Consider the following 21,631-nt stretch of genomic DNA (forward strand, 5'->3'; position numbering starts at 1 on the left):
GAAGCATGCTCAGGGGAAGAGGAAGCCCAAGTGGCTTCTGGACACCTTGAGAGATGCCCATCCGTTGCTGAGCGAAGGAGAAGGGGCCGGTCAGAAGAGTGAGAGACAACCTGAGAAGGTTTTGTTGCTATTTGGCGATGGTTACCAGTATCCTTGACTCTGAGCCTTCTAGCTATGAGGAGGCAGCTAGCGAGCAGGTCTGGAGAGAGGCCATGCAGGAGGAGTATTCTTCTATCATGAAGAATGATGTTTGGGAGGTGGTGCCGAGGCCTGAGGGCAAATCCGTGGTTACTTCCAGATGGCTTTACAAGGTAAAGCATGCTGCAGATGGCAGCATTGAGAAATTCAAAGCAAGGTTTGTGGCTAGAGGGTTCTCACAGGTAGAGGGAGTTGATTATGAGGAGACCTTCGCTCCCGTGGCTCGATATACTTCGATCCGCTCCATTATATCGATAGCAGCAGAGATGGGTTGGAAGATCCACCAGATGGATGTGAAGACCGCATTTCTCAATGGCTTCATACAGGAGGAGGTGTACATTGAGCAGCCACAGGGCTTTGAGGTGCATGGGAAGGAGTCCCATGTGTGCAGATTGAAGAAGGCCCTTTATGGCCTGAAGCAAGCTCCCAGAGCTTGGTACTCCAGGATAGATGCATACTTGCAGGGGATGGGTTCACAAAGAGTGAGGCAGATCCGAACCTTTACTTTATTGTGATTGGTGAGGAGCCTCTCATTCTGGTGCTGTATGTGGTTGACTTGATCATTACAGGTGCAGAGAGACTCATAGAGCACTGCAAGAGAGATCTTGCAGCGGAGTTTGAGATGAAGGACATCGGCTTGATGCATTACTTTTGGGTTTGGAGGTGTGGCAGGAGGAGGGGCATTTCTTCCTGGGCAGGGGAAGTATATTGTGGACATCCTTAGCAGATTCACATGGAGGATTGTAGACCCATGTCGACACCGATGATCACCAACTGGAAGAAGCTTCATGCTTCGGATTCCGAGTTGGTGGATCCCACATTGTACAGGCAGCTGATTGGTTCCTTGATGTATTTGGTCAACACTAGACCAGATATCTGTTTTGCAGTCAACACGATGAGTCAGTTTTGTGTGAGCTAGGAAGGTTCACTGGGTGGCTGCAAAGCACATTTTGCGGTACTTGCAGGGGACAGTGGATTATGGTCTGGACTACAGGCAGGGAGATGGAGTGAGATTGGCAGGATACACTGATTCTGATTGGGCAGGTTGTGCTTCTGATAGGAAGAGCACTTCAGGGTGTTGTTTTGGGTTGGGTTCAGCAGTAGTGTCATGGTTCAGCCGGAAGCAGCAGTCAGTAGCACTGAGTTCAGCGGAAGCAGAGTATATGGCAGCCAGTCTAGCTAGTTGTGAGGCCATCTGGCTTCGCAAGATGTGTTTGGCTTATTTGGTCAGCCGTTGAGACCTTCAGTGATTTACTGTGATAATCAAAGTTGCATTAAACTCACGGAGAATCCAGTATTTCATGACAGGTCAAAGCATATCGGGATCAGATATCATTTCATCAGAGACCATGTTCAGAAGGGAGCTGTAAAGCTTGAGTATATTTCCACTGATGAGCAGGTTGCAGATATTCTTACCAAAGCCTTACCACGGGGCAAGCATGTCTACTTCAGAGACAAGATGGGTGTGGTGAGGAACACCTTCCTCGGTAAGAGGGAGTGTTGAAATTTGTACCGGAGGACAGGTGGTTCCTTAGGCTTTGATCTTTGGCCTAGGGAAAAGTGTCCAAAAGAATTTAATTTTTCTCCTAAAGTAACTTTATAATTTTTATAAAGTTAAATCTAATTTGAAAGTGACTTTAAGTGATAAAGTTACTAAGTCTATTTTTAAAGTGACTTTATAAAGTCAATGAAAAATTAGAAAGGAAAAGTGACTTTGGAAATAAATGACTAAGTGGGTCTTTATTAAGTGGGGTGAATTTAAAAATAGTAAGTGAGATTTAAATGAGCATTTAATCTCAGCCATTGATCTAAATCTATTTCAGCCATTGGATTTTAGGATCACCCAAAAGTCATTTAGGGTTGGGTTAGGGAGGAAAAGGAGAAAAAGATCATTCATTCTTTCATGAGCAGATTCGGAGAAGGAGAGCAAGAGAGCAAGGGAGATTTCTGGACAAGGAGGAGAAAGAGGCAGCAATTTGGCACACACACCAAGGCAGCATTTCAGCAAATCTGAACAGCATTAGAACAAGCAGAAAAGGCAGATTTAGTGAGCAAAACAGTGAAAAAATTATTTTTCAGCACGAATATCGAGGAGGCGATTTTCTGCACTTTCCCGAGGGCTGTCCGTACAAGTCCGTACGGCTGTTCGTACAGTCCGCACGGTCCGTACGGTCCGTAATCCGTACAGTCCGTACATCCGTACGGTCCGTACAGCTCTTCCAGCAGTTTTCAGATTGTCGTGTGGGCTGAAAACAGATAAGTTTTGCTTGCTGGAAAAATTTCTGTTTTGCTGATTTTTTTGCTGAAAATATTTTCTCTGTAAAAGGCATTTTCCAGAAATAAAGAAGAGCTCTCAAACTGGTTTTCCCAAGAGTTGTGGGGTTTTTCCAGGGTCAAGTTGACCAAAAATCACTGAGTTTAAATGTGTTTTTATGGCTGTTTTAATTGCTGATTTTTTATTTCTGCAATTTCCAGCACTCTGAAAAATTTCCAGAATTTGTGTTTTCAGCAATATTTATTTTTCCAGTCTGTTAAATGTATGGCTATGGGAATGGGCATTTAAATATATGGGAGAAATAGGTGAAACTGAAAAAACGGGGTGGGAAACAGAAAATTTTACTTCATCTGAGAGCTTTGAAGCAGAAAGTTCCATGTCATCAGTGATACATCCTGCCATAAAGAAAAATGCAAAAGAAAGAGAACGAGAAGGTGATTTGATGCATCAGATGGTCGCGAGCAACTTGATTTTCGGATAGGAAAAAGTCCTACTGTATGCAGAATTGGACATGGCACATCCGATAAGCAGCCGACAGATTTGCCTGAAAGCAGGCAAATGCTTAGTATACACTATATTGAACGCATTTGATGCCATGGGGCATCCTCTGTATTTCTAACCCTACTCCTTGTTTTTTCAGCATTTTCATTTCTGTTTTAGGATTAGATTTACTTTTCATGTTACTAGATAGTTAATAAATGAAGAGCTTATATCTTTCCTGTGCTTAATGTTATATGATGATTTTTGGATGGACGCTACTTATGTTTTATTGTGTGTTGCGTGGATGCAGATTTTGGATTCTCACATTCCTACAGTGCAGCAATGTGTCCCCAAGTAGAGCTAGATGTTGACCACTACGTGTCAACTACCCATAGCAGTACACCCCCTTTTTTCGCAAAAGGGATAGCGCTTGATCGACGTGTCCGTGCCATTCGACTATCATCATCAGCGCGATCATGTTATGTTGTAAACCCAGTCTGCATGTGTAAATTGTAAATAATCTTAGCAGATCTGTGTCATGTATGTATTTTCGTAGGTAAACCTAATCTTCTAATGATGATCTACGTTCCGGAAGGTTTTTTGTCTCACCGACCTATGGTTGGCAGAGTTTTCCTTCAGCTTAACCCTAAAGCCGGAATGGATTTTGTCATTAGAATCTTAGGGGAATCCTAGTGTGTTAGGTCGAGTCTATGTAAAAGTAATCCTAACTATTTGGTTAGGTTATTACAAATTTCTTGATCTGCTAGATTATATTTGTGTCACAGAACTGGGTGGTCTATGAGGGTCTATGTCAAATGGGTTTTCCCCCTTGAGATGTAAAATTGTAAAAGTCATGATATAAAGTGTCTTGAGGGTTAGAAAATGTTTTATCCCCTCATAAGTCCTAGGTCTTAGGTGTTTTTTCCAAAGGTTATGTTCGAGGGTCTAATAAAAATAATAAAAAAATTAAAAAATTAAAAAATTAAAAAATAATAAAAAAAATAAAAAATAAAATATAAATAAATAAATAAATAAATAATTGAAAAATAAAATAAAATAATAAAATAATAATAAGTCAAAGTTTTGAGGAAATAAATGCAAGATTTTAATTTTTTAATATGTTTAAAATTTCGACGGATGAGATTAAAAGAGATTTTGATCCTCATTGATGGTCGAGATCACTTTGACATTGATCACTCGAACTAGCCGTTGGGAAATTTTTCTTTAAATAGGGTGTCAGGGGTCATTTGAGATCATTCGATCTGTGAGTCTTGGCTAAAGAAAGCTCTCTTGTAGTCATTTTTCATGTGCAATAAAGAATGACTTTGGGTTGAAATCTTGCTAGTGTTACTCTTCTAGAAATGTTGTAAGATGTTTTATTTTTGTGCATGATTTTAATTTCAGCCATTGATGATAGCTTTATGAAGAGTGATTTTAAACACAGGTATCTTGTTTAGTCGCTAGGGTTTGAATGGTAGTTAAATTTTTGAATATGATGGCAGGTATCTCCATTACATTTGGATTTTAGTATCGTTTTCTCCTTCTTCGTTAATGGTTGAAGTAAGCTGTGCAGGAAAATCTAGATTTCGAAGATCAACGGGCGTTTGGGGAAGTTCTCGGCTGAACCAGCCAACTCCCGAGAAAGCATTTTCTAAAGAGCCTAGCCAGTTTTGATCCCGGGCTTATCATTTGAATTTTTCTTATGAATGCATGAAGGGTTTTCTGAAGCATCTCACATTAAATTTAAAATTCTGAAAATATTTTTGTGGCATACTGACAAATCTGGCTATTTAGAGCCTTTAAACTGTGAATATTGTAATTATTTAGCTGGTTTTTTGGGTTTTAGGTTTAATCCTTGCATATATTGTTTCTGGATGTTCTGTTTTTGACATTGCAGGTTACAGGTTTGAGGGAAAAAAAATTGTTTGAAGCCAGATCTAGGCCCTGAAGGGTAAGATCTGGCCTCAGAGTCAGCTCTTGCAAGGGTTTTTGAAGAAATTCGAGGTTTTCCAGGCCATTTGTCTGTTGGGGTTTCATTTTTGTAGGAAAAATTTTTGAAATTTTTTTTAAGCAGGTTGCCAAACACTGCAAAATCTCCCATATGCTGGACATCTCACTCTCCTTCATCGCATTTCTCTTAACCCGCAGCCTCTTCATCGATCCTTCGTCCAGATCCACGTGCCTCCCATCTGTTGCTGCCCAAACGCTGCAAATCCGTCCTCTCTGCCATTGCAGCCTCATCAACTACTGCCATCCACTACTCCTTCACCCTTCACTGCCCACGCATTTGTCCAAAAACCCTCATGTTTTTTCCTCACCCAATTCCTGTCTATCAAACATGCCTGCGTAGCAAGAAACCCTCTTCATCACCATCGATCCGTTCCCTTTTCTTCCGTTGTTCATCCAAACGCTGGCCATTCCGCTCCATTTTGAAGTAGCTTTCTCACTCCACTCCCTTCGGCGGCTCCCAGACCTTCCACGCTATCCCCGCAACCATCTACGTGCAGCTACCTCTCCACACTGCCAGAAATCCACGATTTTTCTTTTGTCCGCTGCCATCATACCTGCAACTCCTTACGCTGCTGCTGTCCATCTCCTTTGCGCAGTCTCTTCATTCGTTGCAGTATACCCATCCCGCAGCTCCAACGTCCTCTGCGCACATCTATACCTCAGCTCCTCACGCAGCTGAAGCCTCCATTCTTCCACGCTGTCCCTTCCTCATCCGCTTCCTTTCCACGCCCATCAGCTTCCCACGCAGCCATTTGAAACCTTGCTGATGTCCTACAGTTGCAAACAAAACAATTCGATTTTTTTCACATGGGTTAGGGTTTCTTTTTTTATTATTGTGATACGTAGTCTAGGTTTGTATTGTTTACGTTAGGATTAGAATGTAATTTCTTTTTATAAAGTTTTGTATACTTAGATTTCATTTCTTTTAAAATTTAGATTTTGTTTTAACTTTAAAATTTTTTAAAATAAAAAATCAATTTTCATTTTTACATATACGATAAGGTATTAGTTTTTAGAATTAGATTTTTTAATTTTAGATTTCATTTTATTTGTATATATTTTAAGTTTCATTTAGTTTAGAATTAGACATTTTTTTGTTCAGTTTTGTTTCATTAAAAATATAAAAATATAAAAAATATAAAAAAGGCATCTAAAAGTTCCCTTTAGATTTTAAGTTAGACTTTAGTTTAGATTAGATTTTAATTTTATTTAGGATTTTAGTTTTGTTTTATTTTGATTTTAAACTTAGAATTTTATAAAAATATAAATTTAAATTAAAAAAAAATAAAAAAATAAAAATTTGAAAATTCCTTTTAAAGTCTTTTTCTGTTGTGGTAGAGTTAAATGTGCTTAAATGTTTATATCTAGAGATTAACTATTTGAATCTGGTTAGCATTTAAATTTCGTGGTTGCTTAAAGTATTTGATCTTTAGAAATTTAATTGCTGGAGCATTGAAAGAGCGTTGTGCCTTTGTTGAATATCTTGCATTTGCTTGGGTTATTTGATGATAAATGATTGTTAATCGTGGAATTATAAAGTTCATATTTCTGCAGCATTTGATAAACAATTATTTAATCATTAACTCCATAAGGCACTGGTACATTAATTTCTAAAATCAATCAGGTGCTAATCTTCCTTGCTGTGTCTCCCAAGCCAGCTGTCTCCAATTGGTATTCCTTTATCCCATAGGGTCTACCCCCCTTAGCCTAGGGAGACGGCTTAAACGGAGAGATCGGGGATCAGGGTGACAGCCCCTGGTCTGAGCGTTGTCGCGCTGCCTAGACAATCTATGCGACAACAGAACCCTTTAAAAATATTAATTATTTTAATAACTCCTGATCCGGGTGGAATTTCTCGAAACGGTTTCTGGGTCTTGGAGATCTCATGCGTCTTAGCCTCTCCACCAAATTTCAAGGCTAGAGCACATCCGATGCTACCAAAAATCAACACCTCACACATCTCATTTGGAGTTTTTGTGAGTTTGATTAGGAGCTTGGAGAATGTTGAGTTGTTGCTAGAGTAGTGGAACTATAGAGAGTTTAAGCTATAAGTAGTAGTCATCATGCCTCAAAAAGCCAAGGATATTGCATGGGCTCATTGTGATATGATTGATGTCAAAATGATATGCAAATATTGCCAAAAATCTATTGGAGGAGGTATTTACAGGTTCAAGCAACACTTGGCTGGGATAGTAGGCCATGTAAAGCCATGTGAAGCACCAAATGAGTCAATAGGGCATATTAGGGCATAATACCTTCAAAAGTTTGAGACTCAAGTCACTGAACAAATAGAGAAGTTTGTGACTCAAGCAGTTGCAAAGTTTGGGAGTCGAGACTCAACCAACTGAGTTTGATCATGATGACTCATGAGAAGTTTCAAGTGATAACGCTGATCACTATTATCATATATGTAGACTTGTAGTAGGCCAGTGGCCCCATAGTTTGTAGGCTTTGTTTTTGCACTCTAGAGGCCATTTAGAGCCTCATTTCTTATGTATTTTGTCGATGATATGTATTGCACTCGGTGCCATTTTGATATATTCACCTTTACATGGTATATAAATGAGCAATCTTTGCATATTTTGTCTCTATTGGCTTGGAATCATGGTTTTAAATCTTAAAAATAGTTTTTTTCATTAAAAATTAATTATTTAATGTATTTTTTTAAAACCGGTTCGTTTAGACCTGACCAGTCCCGGTTCGAAACCCGGTTCATTAGGTGGACCGGTTCGGTTTTTAAAACATTGATATATATATATATATATATATATATATATATATATATTGGTCAACTGGTTTTTTGGTTTGGTGTTTCTCCAGTTCTAGTCCATTTCATTTTGGGTGTTGACCTATTCGATCACTGGTTCGGTCGTGATAACATTGGTATCAAGCGATTCTATTGTTAAGTTATTTTTATATCACATCTCCCATGGATGTGTATTGATCTCTTTCTGCACTTCATATTTTGACGATAAAGGTTAGATTTCATGGGGCTTTGCCTTTACATTGCTTTTTTTGATGTAAGATGCCATAGATGTTTAGAACTTAGTTATTTTGAAATCTGTTCTATTTCAGTCCTGTTAAATAGACAAGCACTACAGCTATTTTTGCTCTATGTCTTTTGAGTTTAAATGATGTTTATAAATTGCATTTTCATTATTTAGAATCTATTTGTTATTTTACATGACTAGGCAGGAAAGATGGAATCTCGTCAGACAGTTCTAGTCACAGCCGCTGCTGGGGGACCGGACAGTTTGCTGTTCAGGTAAATTCCTTTGGCCATTACAATGCTTTTTATTGAGTCTTCAGTGGCATCCTTTTATGTTTCCATTTCAAATTGATTTCCACTGGTTGTAGAATATTTTTGATTGAGCAATGAGAATGTAAATCATATCATGAGTGTTGTGTGTTATTTCTTTAGCTGTATTTTGCTGCTTAAGTAAGATAGAATCATTGGCTGAGTTAATATAATACAACAACAATAGAAAAAGATACACACAAGAAATCACAAGAGAACAAGTATACAAGTATGAGAGGAGATTGCGGCACCATACACCTACACATATATACACTCATTTGGTTTAAGAAAATGTATATCGAGTACGAAATTGTGGGTGAGTGATAAGTTCGACTTATCTCTAATAATATACCATGCAGTGAATGAGTGATCAGTTTAAAACTTTAAACTAATTGACAAGTCACCTGAAAGAGATAAGTACAAATACAGAAAGGTACATATATTATACGTGTTAAGTAGATTAAGTCTCATCGATTTGTCCCAGCCAAGAGGAAATTGCCTGACTCTACTGTATCTGGGGTGCTCCCCTTCCAAAGAAGATGGGGTCTTTAGACAACCCTATTGTCCCTGTGGAAAAGAGAGTGCTTGAACCAGTGAGAGAATGCATTGTCGAAGAGAAGAGATTTGTGAAGGTTTGTTGGTGGAGGTCTTCCCTACAGGAAAGTAAGAATCAAGGAAGCGTGGTAAAAGCCAAGAAGGAAAAGCATTTATGTAGGAAGTACAAGAGGAACTACACAAACAGTGTAGTGCAATAAATTATGGAACACATTCTGCTTCATAGATTTAATGCATGGGAGCAAGGAGTGAATTGGGTCCCTGCTAAAAAGAGAGTGCTTGAACCAGTGTAAGAATGTTATGTCGAAAAGAAGTGGTCCCTGAAAGAATGCAAGTGGAGGTTCACACTACTTGAAAGTAAAAATCGAAGAAGCACACTAAAAACCGAGGAGAAGCACTAATCTTGTAGGAACCACACAAGTATAGTAGTGTATGAAATTATTGGATGCATTCTGCTTTATAGTTATATTGCATGGGAACAAGGAGGGATTTGTGTTCTTGTCTGAAGCAGGCTGGTGATATTAGTGTTGTAAATTTCTTCAATTTCTCTCAATCTTTTCTAATTTTTTTCTAGGTTTTCTAGGTCCTTATTTTATTTTATTTTTTATTTTTTTGAGTTTTTCAGGGCCACTTTTTTGCTTCCTGACTTTTTTTGATATTTTCCCTGATATTTCTGTTAAGTTTATTGCCAAATGCTCAATGAAATGTTCCCTGAAACATATTTGCAACATTGGATGATATATAGGATTTGGTGGTACTGTGATGCCTCCCTCTTGAGGTTGGAGGATCCCATTGTCATGCTGGAACATTGTAGAAGGGGTAGAAGATTCTGAAAAATCTCTGAATGGACATGAAGAGGTAGGTCGATCATTGGTGTGAAGGCCAGAGAAGATGGTGCAGAGATGAATTTAGAATATGTCTCCATCACCATTGGCTTACCATGTAGTGGAGTAGATGTCTGAGTCTGTGTAGTTGTATTGGGAATGTAAAGAACTATCAATGAGTTGGTTCCTCAAAATATGAAGGCATAGGAACAAACTTGAATTATGGTTTTTGTGGCTCATGTGATATGTTAGGGATGCTGATTTAAGCAAAAAAGTAGAATCAGATAGGGGGAGGGGGGAGATGCTAGTGTACAGACAAGCGGTGTGGACATTGAAGAAAATAAGGCCTCTTGATTAGAGATGAACCACAATTGTAGCATGTGGTGCATAGTCTTGAACATGACCATCATGGTTTCTCACATGTAGATTTGAAATTGTTGTGGTGCAAGAACTTGCACAAAAATCTGATTCTGTTGCTTTTTATATGCCATGAAGCAAAGAAAGTAGATCTAGGGTTTGTATTTGATTGATCTCCCTTTTCTGCAAGGGTTGTGATGCTGAACATAAATGCAGCTTAAAATCATTGTAATTTTCTCAAAATCACTATTATGACTCCAATTCAAAAATGATGTCAAAATTCAAATTTGGATAACACTAGTGCGACTTCAATCTAGTTCCTATTCACAGAGAAAATTGCGTTGCAAGATAGGGTTCTGATAGATACAAGAGGTCAAGTTCTCTAGGGCATAACAACCTTAATACTGCAGAAAATCACTATTATTAGCCAAAGTCGGAAATGTAGCCCAAATTCCTTATTTAATAGCATTGGCTTTACAGTAATCAGCCACCCTAGTAAAAAGATGCCTGTACATGATTTTTTGGCAGCTGAAAATAGTAGATCCAGTGGAGAGACAATATCTAGGTCATTGAGCGCAAGAAGTTTAACAATGCTAGTTTCACAAGGATGTGAGATGGTAGCCATAGATGTGACTAAAGCTAGGGAATACGATATTGTTTGTCTTTGATATCAATTGATATGAGCACAACACCATTAACAGAAGAAAGATAGTCTCACACAAGAAAACACAAGAGAGCAAGCATGCACGTGTGAGAGGAGATTGCAGGAAATGTACACATATCTACACACTCATATATATATATATATATCACAACCATAGGACAATGATCAATTTTGACCATGCATCCAATAAAATACAAAAGAGCGGGTGAGTGATCACTTTAGATTGAGTCACCCAAAAAGGATAAGCATAAAGTACAAAATAGAAAAGCACAAGTAATATACATGTTCACTAGACAAAGCCTCATCTATATTCAAGTAAAAGAACGAAGTACAATACATCATTTTCACAAATGAGGCCTCTCAAATATCCTTACTAGTTTGACCAATTGGTTGATTTGATTTGGTGTACAATTCTTTTTGATGGCATATCCATTATGGTTGTCCTAATCCATTGGTCAATGTTTTATTGTTAGGTATAAGGACACCATTCGTTAGATCTGACAATGTGAATTTTACATCAAATATTGACACTGGACCTTTCCCTACACAACATGCAAAATTAAAAGAAAATAAATGTTTTTGTTGGTATTTTGGGTTAATCCAGTAGTGTTTTCTTTTCACCATGGTTGGAAGAGATTCATATGATGTGGAGTGCATCTTGTGTTGACTACCCTTGGTTGTATTGTTGTAAATGTTGGAGTTAGCTTACTCACATATTGCTATACCTTGACTTGATGCTTATGTGGCACACTTCCTTATGAGGTTGGGGATCTATTATTATAGATATGCAGTAAGGTAAATAAACATAATAATAAATATAAATTAAAAGTGATGACCTTTAACTAGAAAGGTGCAAGGTACTTCTTAGGTTTTATTTATACTTGAATACTATTCAATGTAAAATAATCATTCATCATATATATATATATATATGTGTGTGTGTGTGTGTGTGTGTATGTATGTATGTATATATCCTATTGAAAGTTTAAATCCAATAACGTGTATGCAATGGTTGGCATTAGAGTCTTGTGCCAATCAAATTGTACTAGCTGTACACCACATAATTATCATCATACATCACATGCCACTGCCTGAGTCACCAGGTTCAGTGAACTTGAAGCTTTTCTATTGTGTTTCCTCCTTGCTTTGGAGCCACTAAATCTGGAGTAATTTTCAGCGCCTGCTCTCTACTCCTGTACCTATACCTCCTGTAAGCTAAGTCACAGGACACGTCCTCCAGGGTCCCGTGTCCTGTATTTTACGTACTGGACATGAAAACGGCCCTAATATGTGTCGAATACGGTTTTTATCGTGTCTTGTAAAATGGAATACGTATTCGCCGGTTTTCGTCATGTCCTGAATTTGGAAAACGCGTATTTCGTTGGTAGAAAACGTTGCCTGCATAAGCTGCAATTTTTTTTGAAAGAAACAAATAATTTTTGAGTGGGGCAGCTTAATGATCAAGTCTAGGCCCTAGTATTGATATGCTATTCATGGTAATGTTAAATTCTTAAAGTAAAAGTGACATTCTCCTTAATCTTCATTTTCATCCTTTTACTTAAATTTTTAACATTACCATGAAATGACTCAGGATGTTTGAGAGTGGTTCCGGCCTCATTGGATTTCATATGGAGAAAGTAGAATTTTAGATTTCATTCAAAATGCAGCAGACTTATCAGTTTTTTAGGATTTCAGGATTGGGAGATTGTAATGTTTCCAGGTGACACCACCTGCCTGGGCTACCCCTGCCACCAGTAGAGGACGTGGTCTACCTCCTATAGCTCCTACTTCTAGTTCTTCAGCTTCTAGAGCATAGCAAACTCCACTACCAACTCCACCAGCACCAGCATCTACATCTAGAGGGAAAGGGAAAGCTGTGGCATTTTCTCGCAAGAGGGGCAGAGGAAATCAATAGGATTAGACTTTAGTTATTTTCTTATGTGCTTGTAAGTTGTACATGAACAATGAACATTGAATATTCAAGAATCAAGACCAAGCATATCACATTCTAATTTCTAAATAGTAAATTTTGATTCTATTTATTTTTTTAAAGTGAACTATGAACTTTGAGAAGTAATTATATTTTAATTTGATTAGATAAGCTGCAACCTGCAATTTAATATGGATAAAAAACTATATTTCGGTATATATATATATATATATATATATATATATATATTAAATATATATAAAACGTGTCCCCCGTGTCCTGTTTCCAGGTCGCTGCGTTTCGTATTGAATACTCGTATTTACGTGTCCTCCATGTCTCGTGTCCTCGTGTCATGTGACTTAGCCTGTAAGTGATGTTCTGCTTATCTCCCGGGGTCATAGAAGGAACTCCTTCCATAGCTGGCCAGATCAAGGCTCTGATACCATTGTAATATCCCTAAGGGAAATATTAAGTGATAATAGCCATAAAATTCTCACATGCAACCCAAAAATAAAAAACACAGCAGAAATATCAGCACACCAACAATTTACTCCAAAATAAGCTGAGCCATTTTATTATATATCATGGAAGGAGTACAATGAGTTGGAACAAGTGCACTTGGGCTTGCTAAAGAGAGCTAGACAAGTCCCAAGTGTGAAATAGTGCTGTCTGAATGCTAGAGACTGCTTGCCCTCCAACACCTGTGCTGACCCAGTAATTCTACAGCTGCTGGCTGGAATAGACCCTGTGTTTGTTCCTCCTCGAGTGCTCAGAAAATTCTGCAAAATTGGCTGTAGCCTCTCCTCAACAAACCCATAAAAAGCCAAGAATCTTTCAGCCAGATTCCACTGCTCTAAATTTCCCGCAAAATAGGGCGTATTTGGGCCTCCACCAGCAAAAACGCTTTGCTAGAATTCCTGCTGCAAATGGGGCTCTAATGCTGAGAAAATCCTCCACAAAATTGCCTTATAACCCCCAACAATTTCCAACTCTGAATCCCCGCTCAATCCTCCCACACAAGCTCCACTCCTCAAGAGCTGTGTAGAGTCATAGATCCTACTAGACAACCTTTGCGCAGGCCCAAAATAGAAAATTTCAACCCAGTGGATAGCCCCCAAATCAGATCTGCAAATCTCCGGGAATCTTCAGCAAATACTCAAAGAATTCAACATTCAAAATCTCGGTTCCAGCCCTGCACAAAATATGGCTCTCCCAAGAAGTGTGTACTCCTGTTTTGTGCGCAATCTGCTCCAAGTAATGACTGAATGTACCTGCAATTACCTCCCGGAACAGTTTTGAGAGATATGGAGATATTTTCCTCTAGAGTGGCATTTGAAGTCCACTGAAGATGGAGTTGAGATTCCCGCTTGGAAATCTCTTGTGTTGAGCAACACGGTGTAGACTTGGCTCAACAACTCAAGTGTACAAGGGGTTTGATTCACAAATTAGCAAAAGGCCCAAAATGAAGCTCCTTCCCTCTATTTAACTTTGTTGCCTCATCTTTCCTCTAAGTGGGTCCCCCAAGTCAAATTCCCTCTTCTCTCACTTCACCAAGTCGAATTGCTCAAGGGGGTACAAATTCCCCTTTTTGGGCGTGGTCCCCATCTTCCACTTCTCTCTAAATTTCTTCTTTCCTAATGTTTGGGAAGTTATTTCCTTCATAAATTCAAGTGAGGTCCTCTTAACCCACTTTTCCTAAGTTTAGAAGCCAAAATGTCAAAATTGTACAAAATTATGTTTTACTTAGCAAAGTTTGCTAAGTGGGAATATCACATGAAGAGAGCTACTATCTGGAAGTATCACATCTCCACTGGCTGCATGCGCATCTATCTGATCCCCATCAATGGCGGGCCTGAACAATGACTCCCCATCCTCTTCCATCAGAGGTTCAACATGAGTCACGAGCTGTCCCTGCAATGATAGGTTGTTACGTAAAACATCCTCATCTAGCTCACGCGGCATGCCCCTCTATGTGTTCTCCATGTTGTCGTAGGTGGTTGCTGTCTAGAAACTCTGTCATGGCTCTGGGTACCCCTGTGCCTACTAGCACCTCATTAGTGGATGGCCCTACAAAAGCATGTTCCACTCTCTCTGCCACTATCTCAACCTGCACCATCACTAGGCTCTCTAATGGTGGTGACTCCTGAGTCACACTAGGCTGACCTATATTCTCCTCGCCACCGCTGGTGTTATCTGCCTCATGCACAACCTCCTCCTCAGGCTCGTTGTCAGGAAACACCTCCATGTAGTGGGCCTTACCCTCATTGTACCTGCATTCTCGGGCCGACAAATCCTGACATGTTAAACCAAAGATCGTACTCCAGAGGTCTCTCGTAGGATCATCATCTAACTTTCCCTCCTATATGATGATCCAACCCTTGACCTATGCTCTTCAAATGGAAAAACCATAGTTGCGGGGGAGCGGACCCCCCCTCTCGAACCCGCTCTTGAAGCACGCGCCCTTTGGGAGCAGATAGGGAGCGACCCCAGGAATGCGCTCCCTAAAAAAAATTTCGCTCCTTTGCTTTTTTTGGCAAATGTTTTTATGCAAACACATTCCAAATGCGAATGTTTTTCAAAGAAACAAGAATTTTTGAGTGGGGCAACCTAGCCTATGGCCCTAGTATTGATACGCAATTCATGGTAACGTTAAATTCTTAAAGTAAAAGTGACATTCTCCTTTATCTTTCATTTCCATCCTTTTACTTAAATTTTCAACATTACCATGAAATGGCTCAGGATGTTTGAGAGTGGTTCCGACCTCATTGGATTTCATATGGAGAAAGTAGAATTTTAGATCTCACACAAAATCCAACAGATTTATCTGTTTTTCAGGATTCCATGATTGGGGGGATTGCAATGCTTCCACTGGATTTTGTAATGTACTAGGATATGGAACCCATCAAGAGCACCAACCCCTCTAGGTACCTTGATGTTAGTGACATTGGTTCGAAATTCTCTATCACAACCCTATTAAAAATGCACCCATAACTCAAACAAAACCTTGACTTGACATGCTACGTTTTTTCTATCTTATGTTAATGCTTAGAGGGTGATATTAATGACAAAGATCCCAAGATAGGCAATGGTTTCAATGATATGTAGGTATTTGTTGTAGCATGATGTTTTTGGATGATAGAGGCCATCTAGAGCCTGTTTGTTGATGTATTTTCAGTTCAGAGATGGATTGCACTCGATGCTATTTTGGTTATGTGCACCCTTACATGCTATATAAATCAAAACTTGTAACTTGTGGACCTATGGTTGACGAAGATTGTAGCTACTAGATGATTGATGCTATATGGTTTAATCGATGCTTTTATGCTTTTTATAACTAATTCACCATTCTACGTGCTTTCTTAGAAATTAGACATTTCTAGTGGCGGCAAGAGGCCCAAGCATTAGCAATAGATAATAGATTTATTTGTGTTTTCTAGTTTCTTGTAGTTTTTATTACTATTGACTCTTTCATATTTATTATGATATTTTTTGTAAACAGTATATGACAATTTAAGTTTGAAGTTCGAATTAGCAATTATAAGTCATTGGTAATGAATTATGAATTTGATGCTTCGTGAAGGTTGAAAGTTGAAACATTTCATTTCATGTTAGATATTCTTTGTTATCGTTTGGTTGCTTGGTAATGGTAATGGTTACAAGTACAAGTTATAACTTTAGTGATCAATGATGATAAATGTTATATATCGAATTTTGAAAGCTTGAAACTTTAAGATTGATGAATCACGAGACTTGATATGTTGTATGTTACTAACTTGTGGACGTGGTTGATGAGGATTATAACTTCTAGATGATTGATGTTATATGGTTCAATCCATGTTTTATGTTTTTTTATATATAATTCATCATTCTACATGCCTTTGTTGACATATATGCATCAAAATATATAAAAATTTGCTCCTGATTCGCTCCCAAACTGAGAGATTTTGAAAATGTTGCTCTTCGCTCCAGCTTCTGCTCCTGCTCCCAAGTAACCTTGGGAAAAACTCCCCAAACGATAGAGCCCTCCTGATCCTGGGGTCCAATGCATCATACTCATCAATCCCATCTGAGAAATACCTCAACAAATCTGCAAAAGTATCTGACTCTCTCCCCCTCTCAGGTTCATCCAAAAAATGAGGCATGGTAGGATGGCTAGTCTGGCCATACGTATGGGTGTTGTTCTGTTGAGTTGTGCGTGCATGAGCGTGGCTTCCCCCTCTTGTTTGAGAACCACCTTCTCCATGGTTGGCTTGGCCCTTCTGGTTATGTAATTGCATTCCCATCATCTTGTGCATCATCTCTAGAACCTACTAGTTCTACCTCACCAACTATGTGTTCTGCCTCATCAACTCCTTTAAAAACTGATCCTGGCCACCCTGTCTAGGTTGCTCATATTTTCCCTGTTGATTTGGGGTAGCATCGGATGTGCTCTAGCCATGAAAATTGGTGGATGGGCTAAAGCACATGAGATCTCTAAGACCCATAAATGGTTTGGGCAGATTCTATCCGGTTTGGGAGATATTAAAATAATTAATATTTTTAATGGAGTTCCTAAGTCTAAACTTAGGAAAAATAAATATTAATGGGTATTAATATAAAACTGGGTTAGAAGGTTCCAAAAGTCACGGATCAAGCCAAATCTAATTTTAGTCGTTGATTAGAGATTTAATCTCGGCCATTGAAAGACCAATAGGAAAAGTATAAGAAGAGGCTTGAGGGTCAGTTGGAGAATACACCAGAGTGATCAATCATTCGATTTGCTAGAGTGGGGTTGCTAAGCAAAGTCGAATCAGTGATCAACAGTGAGGGGTAGTGAGTACTAGACAGAGAGGTAGAGATAGTGCCGAGAGACTAGCGCAGAGGCAGAGAGCGAGAAGTAGCAGCCAGAGCAGGCCACACAGAGCCCAACAGAGACAGCGTAGAGGCCAGAGGGCCTGCGTCATCCACGCAGAAGGCAACAAGAGTGACGTAGAGGGTCCCAGAGGCTGCGCAGTGCCTCAGAGGGCTGACGCAGAGCAGCAGGAGGTTGACGCAGTGCTTCAAAGTTGCTGGAGAGGGTTTCGTGGGACAGGTTTTCTGAATACCTGTTTCCGAATAGAGAGGTATTACTGCCAGTTGTTTTTCTCTGTCGGGTGAGCCAGTTTGGCACCCAGTTGTACTCAAGGAAATACTGCATAATAATAAACCCTCAGAATAGTTGCACCAATTTTCTCGCATTGGGTTTTTTCGGGGACGATTGTCCAAAAATAACGGTGTCACTTGTGTGTTTGTTTTCTTTCAGCTATTGATCTATAGATGTTGAGACTGTATTGTGTTTATTTTGTTATTTATATGTTTTAAATAACTTGTTCAAAATTAACAAGTAGAAGAAATAAACCAGAAGAATACAGATTAAATTTCTAATGGATAGACTTAGAAATTTCAACATGGTATCAGAGCGTGGTTGCAGATCACAAGACAGCTAAAGGCATTAACTAGGCAAAGCATTTGTAGCAGAATCAGTTGTCCCGAGTGACAGAAGCTGATCCTTGCAGAAGGCGACAGAAGAAGGGTTGACGCAGAGGGACTGCGTCATCAGTCCGGGCCAGAGAGAGGCCAGCGCAGAGGCTGAGGAGGGCAGAAAGAGGCTCACGCAGAGACCAGGAGGGTTGACGTAGTTGGTTGAGGGAGTTGTTTTGCCAGTGCCGGGATTGCGCAGAGCCTAGAGGCTCAGTCCTTTAGTTGCTAGGGCATAGGACGCTGTGGGCAGGTTGCAGGAGCGAAGCTAGTGGGGTACTGTGGGCAGAACAGTACCTAATAGGGAAAAACCAAGGTAGAGGGAGTTGCTACCGAGGCGGATTTCTAGCCAAGGAATCCAGATCAGTGTTGCAAGTGCACAGAAGATCGGAGAGGTGCAACTTGACGATTGGCAGGAGGATTTCCAGAAGGGAAATCGTGACTCAGAGGGAGTCCAGCAGAGAACTTCCAGGCGGGAAGTAGAGAGACTCAGCAGGAGTCGAAGAGAGAACTTTCGGAGGGAAGTAGAGAGACTCAGAGGAGTCAACAAAAGAGCAGAGAGATGGCCATGAATGGGCTGAGGGATCAGGACAGGTTGGACGGGGCGTCCAACTTTGTGGTCTGGAAGGCCAGGATCCTATCCATTCTAGATAGACATTGCATCAAGGCCTTCGCCTTGAGAACAATGGCGATCCGAGTTGACCAGACTGATAATACGAAGTACGAGGAGGCAATGGTCAAGGCGAAATGCATCATCCTTGATGGGGTCACGGATTATGTGGTCCAACATATCGCCGAGAAGGAGACGACAAAGGAAATGTGGGATGCCTTGAAGAAGTTGTACCAGCATACCTTCGTGCAGAGGAAGATGTTACTTGAGAATCTGCTGTGTTCATACTAGATGTAGAAGGGGGAGCAGATAGATCACTTCCTTGGTTGGTTGAAGGAGATCCGGGACCCTTCCTTAGGGGCCATGTTGGATGAGGATATGTTGGTGAGGACCGCACTTAACGCAGTCTCCAAGGAGTTGGAAACATTTGTCCAGAGCATACTAGGCAGGGCAGATCTTCCAGATGGGGAAGAATTGTGGGCGACTCTTCGCCAAGAGGAGATAAGGCGGTTGAGCAAGATGGGAAGTAGCAGCAAAGGAGTCCGGATCAAGAAGGAAGAGGAAGAGGATGCAGCTCTGGCATTTGCGAGAAAGAAGGAGAAGAGGAAGAAAAAGAACCTCTCCAAGGTCAAGTGCTTCAACTGTGGGGAACTGGGTCATTATGCGAACCAGTGTCCGAGGAAGAAGAACAAGGGAGAGGCATCTGACTCTAAGGCAGCGCCAATGAAGGCGGAAAAGGAGGTAGAGGAGGATGACGATTGTGCCATGAGTGCTCATGTACCTCTAGAGAAGAGGTGGGGAGACATCGAGCTGTAGTTAGGAAGACTATAGGTGATGAGGGGTAGGATCTTTGAGGTACCCAACCTCTTGGATTGTACCTTGCTACGGGAGCCTCGAAGAGAGAGTAGCAAGATTAGCGGATGTCGGTAGAGATAGATGTGGATGAAGCGACAGAGAGTGCTACAGTGCAGGAGTCCTCGGGCAGCGCGAGGCTAGCAGGCTGCAACAGTGCAAGAGGCACGAAGAGTGTTGCAACAGTGCAGGATGGCATATAGAGGTTTGCGACGGTGTGAGATGCAGGGAGTTGTTGCAGTAGCGCAGAGGTCAGTAGAGAGAGCACTTGTTAGCGACAGACACTGTTTTAAAAACCGGCCGTTTCGACTCCGATTCGGCCGAGTTGGTCCGAGTCATAGCCCAACCAGGTCGACTCGGCCTTTGAACTAGACCGGCCGGCCGGGTTGTTACCGAGCCGGCCGAGTTGGCTAACGACTCGGTCGGCTCGATAACAACCCGGCCGGCTCGGTAAAAGCGGTCGGTCAAGTCACTTCAGCGACATTTTTTTTTTAAATTTCATTTCTGGGGACTCCCTGGGCTTCCCTGTCTGACTCTGATCCCTAGTATTGATATGCTATTCATGGTAATGTTAAATTCTTAAAGTAAAAGTGACATTCTCCTTGAGGAGAATGTCACTTTTACTTAAATTTTTAACATTATCATGAAATGACTCAGGATGTTTGAGAGTGGTTCCGGCCTCATTGGATTTCATATGGAGAAAGTAGAATTTTAGATTTCATTCAAAATCTAGCAGACTTATCAGTTTTTCAGGATTTTAGGATTGGGGGATTGCAATGTTTCCATTGAATTTTGTCATGTATTAGGGTATGGAACTCATATTTAATCAAGAGCACCAATCCCTCTATGTACCTTGATGTTAGTGACATTGGTTGTCGAACTCCTCCGGGATTCGCTCCCAAACCGGGAGCTTCTGAAAATGTCGCTCCCGCTCCTGTTTTCGCTCCCACTCCCAAGTAACACTGAGCCAGATGATGTTGGCAACTCTAGCAGTATCCAGTAGTACTGGTCACAGACTTTTGTTGTAGGGGCCATTTCTAGCCTCCTTGGTTATGTGTTCTTGTTTTGATCTCTATATCATCATCGTGTATGTATTGGACAGTGCACTGGGTGCCATTTTGATATAATCTTAATCACATATAATCTATTTAAACAATAATTTAAATACTTATATCTAAACAACAATTTACATATTTAATTTAATTGTTTGGACTCTCATTACGATTTAATATTAAAACATTAAGTTATGACTTGTTAACTTTCAAAGTAAATAGATACTTTAAATTCATATAATAATGGAAAATACTTATATAATAAAATTTCAAAACTAATGCCAACTATTAATGTAACTTGGGTAATCTTTTTAGTTTTGAAGATTCAAACTCCAACGTTGAATTTTCTCTTCTTTCATTGCTACTAAGTATTTCCTTAATATTCATTCTTCAATGAAAAAGAATACTTGACTTAAAATATAACCAAAATTTATATATTTATACTATAATATTCACAACAAAAGAAAATGGAATGTAGTAATTTGTTAGATGATTATAATGTTATGTTGTTTAAACATTTAATAATTAATTATATATAAATATAAATAAAATAAACATATACGCCTTTACTCTAATGAATATCCACTCCAATGAAAGATACACGAGACGCTACGTAAGAAGGGGAATAAGGCACCAAATATACCAAATCTATTTATTTGAAAATTCTAATTATATTTTATTACTATTAACTTATATTTAAAATAAAATTAATTTAAATATCTAAAATGCCTCACTAATTATTTACCGTAAGGAAAACCATGTTTATTCTGGCCTTATATATATAGCGTGTGAATCCTAGGAAGGCTAGACCAAAAAAAAGAGGATCGAACTATATTGATACCCTTTTTGGTTTATATATCGACAAGCTTGAGGAGTGGTTAAATTTGCAAGGGGGTGATGTTATCTATTTGGGCAAGTTTGTTATAAGGCTTCTTTTGTATGCAGATGACCTTATTCTGATTGCTAAATCGGTTCTTGGTTTGCAAGAGCACTTACTATCCCTTGAACATTTTTGTAGAAGTGTGGGGAT

At 39.6% G+C, this 21,631-nt stretch overlaps 1 pseudogene across 1 annotated transcript in view; it reads left to right on the top strand.

Moving 5' to 3' along the window:
* The window catches only part of LOC149222824 (uncharacterized), a 369,394-nt pseudogene that overhangs the window by 132,830 nt on the left and 214,933 nt on the right, over positions 1-21,631 (top strand). Inside the window, exon 10 of the transcript XR_016249667.1 lies at positions 8,155-8,228. The product of XR_016249667.1 is annotated as an uncharacterized LOC149222824 (transcript). The remainder of the gene's footprint in view (positions 1-8,154; positions 8,229-21,631) is intronic.

This window comes from Pinus tabuliformis, chromosome Q (assembly GCF_031772625.1).
Source record: "Pinus tabuliformis cultivar Carrire ecotype Pingquan chromosome Q, CPIR1, whole genome shotgun sequence".
Lineage (NCBI taxonomy): Eukaryota > Viridiplantae > Streptophyta > Pinopsida > Pinales > Pinaceae > Pinus > Pinus tabuliformis.